Source organism: Lactuca saligna, chromosome 8, assembly GCF_052625555.1.
Source record: "Lactuca saligna cultivar CGN05327 chromosome 8, ASM5262555v1, whole genome shotgun sequence".
In the NCBI taxonomy this organism is placed as follows: domain Eukaryota; kingdom Viridiplantae; phylum Streptophyta; class Magnoliopsida; order Asterales; family Asteraceae; genus Lactuca; species Lactuca saligna.
In genome coordinates, this window is record NC_136424.1 from 57,105,839 (window position 1) to 57,120,856 (window position 15,018).

Consider the following 15,018-nt stretch of genomic DNA (forward strand, 5'->3'; position numbering starts at 1 on the left):
CATATATACTATACAAATTGCAATATAGGACTTGTTTTACTACAAAATTTCACTTGTGGAAATAAAAGTCCTATATCAAATCATCAATCGAATCACCCTCTAAAAGGTGAGTTCATACACCCATATTTTCATAGTTTTTACAGTGTTAAGGGGGGGGGGGGGGGGGGATACAACTCTAACACAAGGATTTTGTGTTACCAACAAATGGTTTCAAAACATCTCGCAAAATGGATTTCCGTTGTCTTCAAATCAAATGGTTTCAAATTGTGTTAAAATGACATCAAGTCATCAAAAGTATTTCAAAATACTAAACTCTTTAAAATATTTTATAAACTTATATTTTTCCCCCAAAATCATATAATATATATATATATATATATATATATATATATATATATATATATATAGTACTGATAACTTGCTTTATTTCCTTTTCCTTGTTTGGATGTGGACTTAAGGTATCAGTTATTTTTCCGAATGTCGTTTAAATTTTAGGTACATATATTTGTAAATGTATATAAATATAAAGGTTATTTCATTCAGTTTCAGTACCCTTTGTAACATGTTGAGCAAGGGGTTGCATTCATGAATAATTAGTATCAATATAGAAAGCATATATAAATTATAATAGGTATAATTTATGATTCAAGAACGCTAACTCATGAGTCATTTATACTAGAGTACACTATTTTACAAGAACAAGGGTTTGCACTATTTCAACATGTGTTTGCACTATTTTACAAGAACAATGGTTTGATTCAAAACTAAACAAGGGTATATAACTTACAAATACATTTCAAATATACTAAACAAGTAGCATACTATCAATCATTTATTTCAGAATAATTGGGTTTTCATTACTATTATACACATAACGTCTATATGCTTTTTATGATACAATAGATTCAGTTTGTTTATTTATTTAAACAACATAGTTAAAGTCATGATATTATAACCAGAATCTACAGTCATGGATCGAGACAAATGTGTACAGATCTACATTGGGATTGACAACCCCGCACTCAGACTGCTAGCTACAATCGGGCATACACGCCTACGAGTGACAATTGTTATCAACTGTTTTGACTCCTTCAAAGCATTGTTTATGGCCATCTAGTCATAGTGTGGTTGTAATAACTCACTAAAAAGATATTAATAATACGGTTAGTGTATAATTAACTAAACATGAGTACATTTTCAAAGTACTAGTTTACAAAGATACAATTTATAGTATTACATTATATTACAATAACAGCTGGTGGAGCCAGGCACACTCAGTTTTACAGGTTTTACTAAGGAATAAAAATATAGAACACTAGTTTACAAACAAAATGGTTTTATTAGATTAAAACTACTTTTCATATACAACAGAAAATATAGGATTTTCTGGAACAATTTACATATTCAAAGAATAGAAAACATACTTTCAAACATAAATACTTATGCACTCACTCAACTTTATGTTGATACTTTCTTTTCAAATTACTTGTATTCTTAGGGAATCAGTAGACAGGTACTCCCCGAGCTTTAGAGAAGACAAGGCCGTTTTGAGTTATGTATTTTGTCTTTTGCTATAACTATTTTGGTGTCAATACACAGTGATTGAACACATGTAAAAACTTATGCTTATTAATGAAATTGTTGTTTGTACTTTAATTACTATAATGCACGTGTTGTGATACTACAAATGAAATCATCCACTCGCGGACGTTTATGTCGTCTGGTTTGGGGGTGTGACAGATTGGTATCATAGCATCGTTTATAGTGAACTCAATATATAAATTCATAAAATATATAAAAAATATAAATACATTGGGGCTAAGACCTCTGACTACAAGTATACTTTTGAAATTTAAGTATTTTTACAAGAAGTATATTAACACTCATACATACAAGAATAGTATCACAGTCATAACAACTCAAAAGTATTTGGATGTTGGACACTATAGTCAAACCTGAGAAGTTATGTAATCATATATGGGATCAATATAGCCTGATCAACTATATTGGTTTGAGATACGACCAACATGTGTTTGGGAGTGAAGGTAGTGTTGCAACAAGTCTAAAACTTACCAACTATACGTATACAGAAGAACTCTAGAACATAACATAAAATTAAAATTCTATAGGAGTATTTTAGGCACTATATACTAAGAACAAACTACATGAAAACAAAGGACTCTTGCTAATAGTTCTATAAGTACTAAGTGCATGCATCATGGTTATATATGATGAAGGTTGTATAGACTCAAAATGAGTGGTCTAAGCTTTATTTCCTTTTCTTTGTTTGGATGTGGATTTAGAGTAGGATCATTTATTCAAAGGCCTATTCGACCCAAGTTGTATATAATCAGTATACACTATGTACTTATAGAAGGACTTAGTAGGAGTTATTCCAAATAGAATTCATTATCTGTTAACTATAAGTTTCTCTCATAGAAACTTGTATTTGTAACTTATCTTTAATAACTATATTAGATATTTCTTATATTCCTATTCTCACGTAGATAACAATGGTTGTATTCCATCTACTCGGAGAATCGTACTTGTCTAAGAAGGGAAATGGAGGATGGCTCGATGCAGAGTCAGAAGAGAATCCTGAAATTCCCTTAGATGAGGATTTTGAAGAAGATTTTCCTGAAGATGCTGATTCAGGATTAGAAGCCTACAATCCACCACTAGTTGCGTAGAATCCCAATCCACGACAAAACTTCCAAGGCCCTACGCCTCTGTAGGCGGTAAACTTAGACAGGTGGAGTAACGCACAAGCTCAGAACCATCCTTACAAAGAAGACCGAAGCTTTTACAATCTAGACACAGGAGGCTCAGCAGACTGATCCCTCCCTGTGTTAGTTCGTTGTGTGGCGCGTAGCGATAAACAAGGAAGAGTTGCTATCGACCGAGTCATGCAGGTTGATGCTGCTACTAGAATCAACATCGTTCACATTTGTAACCTAGAAGATAGACATAATGCGACAAGGGATCGTACTAGTTTCTTGTGGAGAGAATTGGCGGCATCCCAAGCCGAAGTTAAAGAACTGCGAGAACGACAAATAACATAAGAAAGGCGTATGTACAAAATAGAACGCTAGTTAGCCAAATCCAGGGTTGGATCTAGTAGGAAGTAGATCATACTGTACTCGTTTACTACTTACTCTTTTGGTTATAGTTTAATTATAAGGATATGTTCTAGCATTATTTATCATTTTTTTCTCAGTACGACCACTAAAATTTCATTTTTGGTAGGTCGGTTTGATGTCGATGTTTTTCCAAGTATTGGAGTATATTGTAGACCTGCATTAAGGTTAAAATTTCCAAACTCTATGTACTTAATATGCCAATACAATCGACATTCATTTTCATACTCTTTGAAAAATAACCACTCAAATTCATATTATCATGTTGCACATTGTACTTATACTAGACTTCTATTGCCAATTCTTTACAAGATTCATATTGAACTAAGTGTTTTAGTTCAGTGATATCAAATTCATGTTAATTTTTGATATCTGACTGCCTCTTCATCTTTTAATTCTTAAAGTGAAAAATGCCTCCATAGAGAAACCCAAGGCGTGTCAATGTTAATGAAGCGCCAACACCACCTTCGCCACCACCTCCTCAATTTGATGCTGCTATGTTTTAGGCGGTGGTCACTGCAGGTGTCGCAACTGCTATGTCACATATAAAAACCATTGGCGCAAGTGGATCAAGGAGTGGTGCACACCCCTCCAATCAGGGTGAAAGTCATGGGCACCATCAGGAGTGTACCTACAAGGACTTTACAAACGCAAAACCTAGGACCTTTAACGGGACTGGGGGAGTTATGGCTTTAAGGCAATGGATTGAGAAAACAGAGGCAGACTTCGATATCTGCTCCTTCCCGGAAGGTACCAAGGTTAAATTTGCTGATTGTACCTTTGTTGATAGAGCCCTAACATGGTGGAACGACAATGTTAAGTCACTAACTCTAGTAGTGACTAACTCGATAAGTTGGGAGAACCCGAAGTCAATGCTGATGCGGGAGTACCGCCAACGGAGTGATATACAGAAGCTCGAGCAATAGCTTTGGGGTCATACTATGGTTGGTTCAGACATAACAACCTACACTAATAGGTTTAGCGAATTAGCGATCCTATGTCCGGATATGGTTGCTTTGGAGAGCAAAAAGATTGAAATGTACATCTGGGGGCTGTCACCTCAGATTCAGGGAAGTGTTATTGCTTCCAGGCCTGTTACCTTTAACAGTGCCAAAGAGCTGGCACAATCACTTACTGACCATGGAGCCCATCAAAACTTTGTGGTTCCTGCTCCTAAACAACCCAAGGGAAACAACAACAAAAACAATAATAAAAACAAAAAAGAAGAAGAAAACCATGAATAAAAGGAAGGGCAAATCTTCTCAGGAACCGTCGAAAAAGCAACAGTTAGTAGCAGTCCACGCTGCTACTGTATCTGCTGTTGTTCCTGTTAACCCCACACCAGCTAATCCTTATGCTAGTAATCTCCCTAAATGCAATAAGTGTAATTTCCACCACAACGGAAATTTCCAAGAAATGTTGTGTCGGAACTTCAACAGAAAAGGGCATACTGCCCGATTCTATAAATCACCACCCCAACTGATTAACCAAGTACATACTGCTGAAGTAGGTCAAGCGTGTTATGGATGCGGGGAAGTTGGAAATTTCAAAAGAGATTGTATGAAAGCTATAAATACCAATGGAGTTGGAAGGATACTGGAAATTGGTGACGAAGAAGCTGTGGCAGACCCTACGGTGGTCACGGGTACATTTCTTCTCAACAATACTTATGCATGCATTCTATTTCATATTGGTGCTAAGAAGAGCTTCGTGAGCCATAATTTCGAACACCTACTAAAACAAAACTCCCAGCCACGAAATGAAACCGTCACAGTAGAAATGGCCAACGGCAAAATCCGAATACACTAACAATATATACATAGGATGTACCCTTACCTTGAATAACTTTTCTTTCCTAATAGACCTTATCCTGATCTCTATCAAAAGTTTTGATGACATTATTGTTGGGTTATGAGCATTCTAACACTCCTAAGTGTACATGCAACCCTAAATACCTTGGATCTATGTTTTCTCTATTATACATGCAAATATGAACATCCAAGGTATTATCCTAATCTAGCATACAAAACTATCAATATAACAAGATAGAAAACATACCTCTTTGATGTAGAATGTCTTCATGAAGCTTGAGTGCCTAGTGCCCTAAGTGTGATACCTCAAATGGTTCACATAACACCAAATACACTTGGAATAACTTGAGAGAATTCTACACTTCATGAAATCGGCTAGCCCTCTCTAGAATACTACTAGTGGCCGATTTTCCTCAAGAATAAGATACTTATATAGTTATACAATTAGGGTAAACCCTAATTGTCATGACTTTCCATTTCCTTGGATCCATGGGTTCAAATTGTTGGATTAATGTCTAAGTCCATAACTATAATTGGTAAGACTTGACCCGACCCGGCATGGTCCATTTGGGTTGCATACCATCATGCACTTGGATAGACTATAATGAGAGAAATAAGACACTTATGGTTATTAATATATTATAAGTTCTAGTATATTAGTAATAAGGATAATAAGATTATTTAATTAGTATTGATCAAGAATTAATCTAGGATTAATTAAGTGATCAAAAGAAGACTAATTAAATATATGGGTTGATTGTGTAAATCATCCATACTTGTATAGTGGGCTAATGCTCCATGGATTATCTAGTTGGGCCAAAACCCATATGATGCTCCATGGATGCTCCATGGTGTATTTGAACCCATGGATCCAAGGAAATGGAAAGTCATGACAATTAGGGTTTGCCCTAATTGTAACACTATATAAAGATATTATTCTTGACAAAATCGGCCACTAGTGAGAATAAGAAAGGGCTAGCCGATTTCATGAAGTGTAGAATTCTCTCTAAGTTATTCTAAGTGTTTTGATGATTGTGAACCATTTGAGGTGTCACACTTGGGGCACTAGGCACTCAAGCTTCATGAAGACAAGCACCATTAAAGAGGTATGTATTCTATCTTGTTATATTGATAGTTTTTGTATGCTAGTTTAATATAATACCTTGGATATTCATATTTGCATGTATAATAGAGAAAACATAGATCCAAGGTATTTAGGGTTGCATGTACACTTAGGAGTGTTAGAATGCTCATAACCCAATAGTGGTATCAGAGCCTAGGCTTGTTTTCCTGTTATACTTGCAAATGGAGCTGAAAAATCGAGTTTTGATGCTGTCAGCCCAGCAGACTCGTCGAGTCCATGAAGGGACTCGACGAGTCCAAGGCAAAATGCATCCAACTCGCTGAGTTATGTTCATGCACTCGACGAGTTGGACCCCAGACAACATATTTTCGAGGTTTTTGGCTAGAAATGGACTAGGAACATTACCCTAAGTTGTTTTTGAACTTATAAACTTGTTTTTTAATGTGGTAATGTTCATGCTAATCCATTTTCAAAGATAATTGTCAATAGATTCATGTTTTGTATTAGTTTAAAGGTTAGACTAATTACATGAAAAAGTTTGATTTGAATTATCTTGTTCTTATGAGTTGCTTAGATTAATAGAAAAGTTAATTGAAATAGTTGTTTTCAATCCATTTTAATCTAAGAGTTGAGTATAAAATGTGTTTGTGTAACTTGTCCTCAAGTTACATGAAGAGTCACATTAAAGACTCATAAAACTCATAAAATTGGCAAAGGTTACAAAAAATGAAGAGTCTAGTTCTAACTAATTGGAGTTATGACTCCATAATTTGTCCTCAAGTTATGGAGGACCAAAAGTCTCTTCATTAAATAAAATAATAATAATAATAATAATAATAATAATAATAATAATAATAATAATAATAATAATAATTTAACCTTAATTAATTCCATAAGTTATAAAATAAAGAAAAATTAATTCTTTATTAGTTTAAAGTCTTCCATAATTTGTCCTCAAGTTATGGAACTTGAAGAGTTTTTGGATTAAAACTACTTTAAATACATAAGTTATGGAATTAATTAGTTTTGAATAGTTTCAAAACTTGCCCTCAAGTTTTGGAATTTGTAAAGTTTTCTCATATGAATACTTTAATTCCAAGTTAGCCCTTAGAATTTTAAAAGTTAAAATTCAACCCTTATACTTTATAATATTATAAGTTAATAATATATATATGTATAAGAGTAAAAGTCAGTCTTACCGCTAGTACGCCTCATTCACGAAGCCGGTCTATAAGGTGGGTATAAGGTTGTTGCCTATAAAATGGCAGCTTAATGGGTGTCCACTCTCACCCACCGCTTGCTTGACTGGTGGAGGGTCGTTAGCCGAACGGGTTTGACAGGACTATAATTCTCCCTTCATTAAAAGTATTAATGAAAAATACTAAGTAACTAAACTCTTAATAATACCCAATCTTAGTTACTTAGGAAAATGTGAATAAGGTGCTAATCCATGAAATTACACTTTACACTTTGCCTAAGTCGTTAGTGGAGCGTGTGTGGTTAACCGGCACACTAACTTGGACTTAACAAGGTAGGTAAAGGGTGGCTTAATATTTATCATAGTATCGATGGAGCGTGTGTGGTTAACCGGCACATCGATTGAGGGGTAATTTATTAAGGGTACCAAGTAATTTGCATGGTTACTTCACACCTTGTTTTGTGATCCTCGGCATCCCAGTCACAAAAACCCGAAGGGCACACTCGAGATTGAAACATGCCATTGAACAGTTTAATGAATCTCAAAAGATCTAGGAGTTTCAAAACCAATTAAAAACCTAATAATACATTTCGTTTATCTTGGTGGAAATTGGTGAATCGTCATTCACCTACCTTCAAATTGTTTTATAGCTTGGATTACGGCATACCTCTTCTAAGTTATAAAATAGCTTGTTGGGTCCTAGCCTTAATATTTCATATTGGGTGTCATATTAAGGACTTTAAGATCAACTATCTTGAATACATGTTGGGCGACACACACCTACAATGCAATGTTGCCCAACCATAAACTCGATACATGTCAGCAAGCTGCAGGAGCTATGTCACACCACAACCGAGCATGCAACGTGCACAAAAAACATGTGTGGCGCACCTTAACTTTCCAGCCCTATATATAGTACGTTTTCTAGCTCATTTCTCCACCCCATTCATCAAAAAACCTTTGGAATTATCTTGTATTTCTAGTCTATTTTACTCCATAAATTCCTAACTACTTTAGTGAGACCCTGTGGCGTAAGATAACTGGAGAAAAAGAAGCTCCTGGGTCAGAGTTATGTTCACATATCTATTGGTTCTCGCTAGAGAACTATGTAAGTTAGGCTACGCTTATTTAATTTAAGTGTAACTTACATTTATAGTTATAGTCGTTATTATGAACCTATAAATAAGATTTATTAATGATTCCAAGTTATTATACTAATTGATATACTTACGGGAGTGATGTCTAGTCTGGATTTAGTGAGGTGTTTAAATTTGGATTTTCAAATAGTATACTTTGTATACCAAACGGACCCTACCTATTATATGATCCTACCTTGTTATTCCTTACTTAATTGATCTTGATGTAGACATTGGGATTGTTGTAGAATCTAGGATATCATTAATCATAAGGAATATCATACTAAGACTTAGTAATAATCATACCTAGGTTAGGTCAAGGGAAACGTCAAAGTGCTAAGGTGAAACGCTGCTAGAGTTCTAAGGCATCCATTTTTAACAAGTGAGTGCATAATTACTTTCATGTTACACATAGATATGAAGTATCTATTAAATTCTATATGTGCTTTCTATCTGTGTACTTGAGATTTTTTCTATAATATGATATGACTTAATTTACATAAAATATTTTAACATATTCGCATTGGGTAGTGAAGGGTTTTGGGAAAGATAAAATAATAGGTTCGGTAGTAAAGGGTTTAGCGAAAATAATATAATGGTTAGAGGCCATACATTTTATTATCGGGAGCAACCATCTAATAGAGTATAGGTGATGACCATTGACTATTCTAGGTAGTCCAGTAGAACACTAGTGGGTTTGCTAGTTTTAGGTGTTTACAATCATAATTTCAGGGAAAGGAAAATTGTTCACTGGGGTACTCTATCCACCTTAGGGTTTCCTTGTTGACACATATTACTATGGATTTCCCGAAACGGTAATGTCTACTCGCAGAGATCCTTTAGGGTATGTCTCTTGTGATTATCATTAGGATTAAAGAGTAAGAATAATGGGAATAGGTAATCGGGATTATCTATTATTGTGAAAATATTTATAATTATAATATTGTGGGTTGAAAACCTTATGTGCTCACCAGGCTCCTAATCTTGACTCACTCAGTTTCTTTGTATCACAGAGAGCGGTACGAAGGTGCAATCCACTAAGAGATTCAAGGAGTTTAGTCCATTGGTACAATAAGATAATGTAAGGATTGTAATGATTACATTTAGGCTTATGTTTTGTATCAGTTATGAAATCCCAAATTTTAATAATCAATGAAAAACATTTTCATCGGAAATACTTTTAGGGGAAAAATTTTGTATTTATAAATATCTCTAATTAAGATAAGCATAAATAAAAAGTTTTTAATTAGTCGTGAAAATGGGGATATCACAACATATATTATACATAACCGGTCCAACACAAACATACATAACGTGCCCAACCCAAAGATTTTAATGGGCCCAGACCTAACTCATGTAATGGGCCCCGCCCAACATATACAATGGGTACCGCCCACATATATAATGGTCCCCGTCCACATATATAATGGGTACTAGCCACATAATGGGTCCCTTAGAAAGAGTGTAACGTGCCCTGCCCAACATACATAACAAGTAAATGCCAGGGCCAGATTCTGGTAGTCCAGCCGAAAGCAATAAATCAAACAAGAACTATGCAATCAGGCTTTAGGCCAAGATTTCTCAAGCTATCCAACTAATCCACCTACAATATATACAAGCATTGCCCTAACCAACCATGACACCTAATAGTATCGTATAGTCCACAAGTAAGACCCTACCAGTCTAGCATACCATGACACTCAATGTCCTACACTGTTCAACCCAACAATATCATACAATCGACAAGTACAACTTTACCACTTTAGCATACCATGACACCAAGGGTCGTAAACTACACATGCATAACAATGAGTTATCATATTCAACTTTCATACTCTTAACCTAACAATACCTCTATCCTAGCATCCAAAGGATATACAATGTCATACGTGGCATAATGAGAAACTAGCCTAAATCGTAGAACCAGAGATGCACCACAACACTCTCACTCCTTGCACCGATAAATCCCACAAACCTGCTTATACTAAATAAAGATAAATCCTTAATCCCCAACCCAAAACCTCCAAGTTTGACCCAAGGTCAAATTGATTAAAGTCAACAGTCACATGATATGGTAAGCTCTTGAGTATGTTGTTGGCACATCAGGACAAACAATTGCAATGATGAACTCCACCACGTCGTGGGCCCTTCTTGGCCATGTTGTGGTTACTGCTAGTAATACATTTTTTCATTAAGAGCTTTTCCTTATAGATCAAGGCTCATACATCCATATCTAATTCTTCTCGATGACTTAATGGAAAATATTTCCAACTTTATCACTACAAGACATGATCTACAACTCGAAGTCCATTAAGCCCTTAATATGACAAAAACTTATGTATGGTTCAAAGGGAACCATGAACAAACACTTTTACCATCAAATAAGACCAAGAGATGGTCACCTAACAAGTCTAAGGTTCTGAAGTTGCTCTAAAGCTCCAAGAACATCCTTTTCAAGGATTACAAAGGATCCCAAAGCATAAAATGAGAACAAGATTGCTAAAGGTGGGAGATTTATACCTTCCAAAGCTCCACAAGATCTAGAAGATGTAAGATTTGAAGTAGATACATCATATCAATCGACAAGCACACCACCTTCTTCTTCCCCATATGTGTTTCATGGCTTAGAACTTCAAGTACATCACATAAACATCAAGAACACTCAAGTAGGGGATAGGTCTTTGAGTTAGTAGGGTCGATGCTGAAGAGAATGATCTAGACCATGAGTTAGAGCCTTGAAATATGGGGGAAACCTTAAAAATATTGGGCTTGGTTTGCAATAGCTACCATGTCGTGGCAATCAATCTAGACACGATCTTCATTAAATAACGTGGACACACTGTAGTGACATTTTCACCATGTCATACGATAATGGTTTACCCAAAACCTTATCATGTAAATCCTCGGGTCCTTATTTGATCAATTCTAGAAAATGGGTGCTACATTCTAATTCAATGGTTTTTGTTTTGGAAAAAGTATTCATGTTCTATTGGTTTTTACATATGGCCTAAATAGCATATATGAAAACAGCCAAATAAGTTATTGTCATATAGTAGCTAATAAAAGTTTTAGGGTAAATTCAACATTAAATATATCTTTAACTTATTTTCAAAGTTCATGTTTAAGAAACAATTATATAAACTAGAAAAAAGTGGTGAAATAAATAATCTGTTTTACTTTATGTAACATCAATTATTTCATTATTGATTATTTCAGTATAAACTTATATTATATGATATTTAAAATGTACTCATAAATTATATTTTTAGGTCATTTAATACTTAATAGTCGTTATGACAAAGACATAGTGCCTCTTGAGTCGTTAACAATAAAAATCAGTAATGGAATGAAACATGCTTTTTGAATGATGTGTGGGTTTTCAACACCATGTTAAAGCAATGATTTCTTAAGCTCTTCCACTTACATTTAGATCAAAAGTCTCGATCAACGAGTGTACTATTGATAATAATCAACGCTAGAGGTGTACGTGCCCGATTCGAGGTGGTGCGGAACAAGAAGAGTTTGATTCGTTAATGGTTGCCCTTGCCCCCGTGTTGTAACGGCCGCAGATCTGGGCTAGTCGATTTAGAAGCAATAGGGGTTGAAAATGACTTTTTGACAAATTATTATTTAGAATAAATAATCTTAACCAAGCTATAGAATATGTCACAAGGTTTCCGTACATATAAAGAACACCGAAATCCGAGTTATAACAAAGAAGTTATGACCCGTCGAAGTTTCGTGATGGAACCGGCACAACACCGAAAAGCGTAAATAGTGAATTTACGATAGAGCGAGATTTAGCCTTAGAGATCTAAAAGAAAGTCATAGAATACGTTAAACCAAGAGTGTCCACAAAAATAGCACCCAAATCTGACTTAATATGAGGAAGTTATGATTTTTCAAAGTTTCGGATTAGCAGTATACATCCCGAAATTCGAATATTAGAACGAGCGGTTTTTAGCCGACACGACCTGAACGAGAACCAAAGATCTCGTTAAGAGTAGCGTAATGAGAAAAAGATCGGCGAAAACGGACATTGTATGAAGAAGTTATGAGAATTTAACAGACCAATCTTGTACCGGCCTGTTAATAATATAGAATTTAAAATTGAGTCAAAATTAGCCGACGGAGTCTAAATGAAAGTTGTAGAGTATGTTCCCACCTTCGTGTAGATATAAAGAAAGTTGAAATCGGAGATCATATGGAGAAGATACGAATTTATAAAGTTGTAACTCGAATTTGCGAAGCTGGCGCGTGGGTAATGACGTGGCTCGATCAGTGTCGTAGCTTGCTGGTCACGGTCTGGTCTTCGGATTCGGACACCTGGCTTCGTTACACCTCACGTACGAAAGGAACGCCCCACATCGGAAAGAGGTTACACCCAGCGGTCTTTGGTTGCACGGATCCGGAGCATACCACGATACACCAACAACGAAGCGACACGTGCTGTACGACCGAACCCTTGCGCCCAGCATACCCCGTGGCCTCACAACTATATAAGGGGGCCGAGGCAGCCTTCATTTTTCACACTAATTTCTTTCTCTCTCTAAATTTCTTTCTCTCTCTCTAAGGGTTTTAACCCTCCCCTAAGTCTAGGTGCTCCCCTAGCACCCGAAGGAAGCCCCGAGACTCCCGGAGTCCCGAGAAAAGGGTCTTTCGGTTTCGAAACGCTGCTCCAAATAAAGCCCAGTTTTCTTTAAAATCCGCTGTAAGGGAGCTACGCTTACGCAATTTTTAATATAGCTTTCAAATAATTATAGGAATGTTATTAGGTCCTTAAAATAAATATTTGAGTTATATTGAGTGTTATTAACGCTTATATAATAATAATAATAGTCAAACTATTAATTTATCGCAGTTATTGTTAGACTAAACCCTAGTGGTATTGATACTAGGTTTTATCGAAGGAAAATTGTTTTGAGAGTATCGAAGCGTTGTTCGAGTACTAAGTCACCACCTTTCAAGTGAGTGCATAGTCCCTTTCGTGAAAATGATTTTAATACAAGTATCGATTGAAGTATTGAATATATGTTTATGTGCGAATTATTTGATGTTGCCAGAGATACTTGTTAAAGAACATACCTGATTATATATGCTGATTTAGGATAAAGAGTAAACCTAAATTAAATATGAGGAATATTGGGTAGTGTTTTCTTACAATTACGAGTGAACTATACTCATTAAATAAAACCTTAGTATATGTCATTGATCCGGGAGCATGCATTAGACATAGTCATTGTCCTTAGTCCGAGAGTATGGATTAGGCATAATCATTCATCATTAATCCGAGAGTATGGATTAGTCATTCATCCATAGTCCGAGAGTATGGATTAGGTAAAGTCGTTAATTTCTGATCCGGGAGTATGGATTAGGTAAATCGGCTAATCTTAGGCCCGAGAGTATGGATAGTCTCGTTGTGAGGATCGACGGGGTGGGAAAAGAGTTGTTTATATATATATGGTGAAATTGTATATTTTGTGAGTTTTAAACTATATATATGGTATAACATCGTGGGATTGAAATCCATATGTACTCACCAGGTTTCCCAACCTGACCCACTCAGTTTATTTATATCACAGGTCTTGATATGAAGTCACATTACACTGAGAGATTAAGGAGATTTAAATCACTAGTTCTGTTTATGCTTATGTTTATGTATTGACGATGACATCCCAAATGTTTTAAAATGAATAAAAATACTTTTCTTCGGAAGTGATTTGATAACATATTTATCATGTTTTACTGGGAACAAATTCCGCAACATTTTTATTAAAAGAGGTACTCTGATTTTTATAAAGCATAAACAAAATCGATCTTGTCTGGCCGTGAAAATGGGGATGTCACAGTTGGTATTAGAGCATTAGTTTAAGCGAACTAGGAATATGGATTTATTTCTAGACTTAAACTTAGAATGCTTAGCGAGATTGTGAGGTGTGAGCACTAGATTATTTTAGGAATTGTGTCTAAAATGATTTTATGTGCTAAATGTTTGTGCCTGATATGGTGTTATTTGTTCGGATCTATGGTCTATTGCTGACCGGATCTGGAAACTTTATGTGTTTAGGATTCTAAGCTTTTAACTATGATATTAGAACTAGCATATAAACGTTTCGGAGTAGTAAGGATGATTTAAACGTCCATCCTAAATAAAGATCTATATTCACCTTACTCAGTGCATAAATCAGAATGGCAAGAACCTGCAGTGGAGCTGGGAATGTGAATAGAAACAGGAATCAAGCACCAGTGATTAAGCAAATACCTCTTGTAGCAGTCGCTCCTAAGCCAATCACGATGGCTGGAGTTCAAGCATTGATCCAGATGATGTTGGATCGTCAAATGGAGGAAACAAGGCATTTACTTCAACAAACTTGAGACGAACTTACGATGCCTATTGAACAGCCCGAGCTGAATGACGGACAGTCTGAGGAAGGGAACGAAAGCAGGACCGTTGGTCAAGCTGATCCACTAGTCATTAGGAGGAACAACCAAGATGACGGAGTCGAGAGGAATGGATGCAAGTACGAAGATTTTCTAACTTGCAAGCCATCGACTTTAACTAGGAAGGAAGATCCGATTGGAGTCATGGATTGGATCTCAGAGATGGAATTAGCCTTCATGACATGTGGTTGCAAAGGCAAGCTACAAACCA